This window comes from Ambystoma mexicanum, chromosome 8, assembly GCF_040938575.1.
Source record: "Ambystoma mexicanum isolate Mex_15411 chromosome 8, UKY_AmexF1_1, whole genome shotgun sequence".
NCBI lineage: Eukaryota > Metazoa > Chordata > Amphibia > Caudata > Ambystomatidae > Ambystoma > Ambystoma mexicanum.
In genome coordinates, this window is record NC_090929.1 from 1,347,911,046 (window position 1) to 1,347,912,956 (window position 1,911).

At 54.9% G+C, this 1,911-nt stretch overlaps 1 non-coding gene across 1 annotated transcript; it reads right to left on the reverse strand.

Moving 5' to 3' along the window:
• Positions 1–835: 835 nt before the first annotated feature.
• LOC138474878 (5.8S ribosomal RNA) lies at positions 836–990 on the reverse strand. The gene has a single exon (XR_011269106.1). It is a non-coding gene; the product is annotated as a 5.8S ribosomal RNA (ribosomal RNA).
• Between the last annotated feature and the right edge of the window lie 921 nt (positions 991–1,911).

Genomic DNA, 1,911 nt, shown 5'->3' on the forward strand with positions numbered 1-1,911 from the left:
TTGATGGCTGTTGGTCTTGTGCCTGTATTATCCCTTAGATTGAGTCTACCACCCACTTTAGGCTGCATTCCCAAGTAACCGAACTCTGAGAAGACCCGATCCCGGCACTCTGGGTGCCACTACCGGCTAAACACCACCCATTTTGTGGGCCTCGATCAGAAGGACTTGGGCCTCCCTGAGTGATGTCGGGGAGTCAGTTTTCTATATGCACATTTCCTGCTCCCGCTGCTGGATGGGGATGCAACTCTGGCCTATTTCCTCCTCACTCGCGCTACTGAGGGTATCCTGGTTAGTTCATTTTCCTCCACTTAGTGAGATACTTACTTTCAGTGGGTCTCCACTTCTGATCCAAGGTCATAGTTGGAGAACTGAAACTCAGGCAGTCGTCCTCAGGACCAGGGCTGTTGAGGGGTTGCCTCAGCACGGTCGAGTGTGCAGTGTATCAATCTGCATCGAAGCCTGACTGGGGGGAGGTTGCCTGATGGATGTGGTTTGGAGGCCTGTGCTTCAGATCTGTCTGTGCAGGCAGCCGTGGGACACCACAGACAGCAGAAACACAGCACAATCAGCTGCCGTGGGTTAGGGCAAGGTGCGTTGGAGTTTTAGGTCACCACCACCAACACCACCACCACCAGGGCACACTGGGCGCCTGGCCATCCCGACCCCACGAGGCTGAAAACAGGGAAGACACGCTGGCACCAAGCCTCTGCACCAGGTCATGGATCTTGCAACGGTGCTGGTCAGGGAATGACCTTAGGAGGATGAAGGGAATAGGGTTCCTGCAATGTCCTCAGTTGTGCCCTGGGGAGGGTTCGTTGGGCAATTGATGTACAAGTGACTCTCAGACAGGCGTAGCCTCGGTAGGAACCCATGGCCAGAAAGGTTTGTTCAAAGTGTTGATGATTGATATGTACTACAATTCACACAAATCCTCGCAGCTAGCTGTGTTCTTCATCAACACGTGAGCCGAGTGATCCACCAACAAGAGTTATAGACAACTTTTATTATTTCAGACATCGGCCGAACCGGCCAGTGCAGTAGAGGTTGGGGGGAGGCAGCACTGTCCATCATGCCTTTGCGGCAAGATGGATCAGCACTCTCTCTAGCCTCCCCACTTGGGAGTCTGCCAAGACCATCAGGGTTTGAAACAAATGGGTTCCATGCACTCTACCCCAGAGTCCCACCTGCTGTCTTCTGTGGCAGCATGACAGGGCATCCCACGGTGACTGAGGCCGGATGCTCCACTGCTGGCTCACCTGGCCAATCCACTCATCCCCGACTGTGACCTCTTGCTCCCCTTTTACGGCGACAGAGAGGAGGGCCAAAGTTGGCAGGGTGGTATGTGTGAGACTATTAGAGTTTTTAAAACATCAGCCTGGTCGCGCAGTGCTGAGCTCCAGGTACCTGAACACAATGGAAAGTCGCCCAAAGCACCAGTGAGCCTGGCCATCGCTCACCCACGGTGGTGTGTGGTTGAAACCTCAATGCCCGCCTGTCCAGTAGGCGCCAGGGCTCAGAGTGTACCCGGCACACTGGGCCTCCCTCTGCCTGGGGAGGCATCCTTTGATAATAGGCAGGTTTCCCACAATGCATGGTTGCACCCACTCAGGATTTCACTTCTGACCGGGGAGCCCCCGCACCACAACCATCTACTGTCAGGTCTTGGACAAAAGTGTCTGGTTGGCATGGCAGCTCAGGGGCCAGTTCGGAGAGGAGGGCTGCTTTTGACTTCATCTCCAGTGGGTGGTTGGGGATGTCCTGGAAGGTTAACCCAACCCTGACAGACAGTCCCATCTGTCTTCTGGGTCTTGGACCCCTCTGGTGGAAGGGATATTGCTCTGCAGTTCCCCAGATCGTAGCGAGGGGTGCTTCAGGCTGTGGGTGTGCTTGTTTGGTATGCAACCGAGGTCG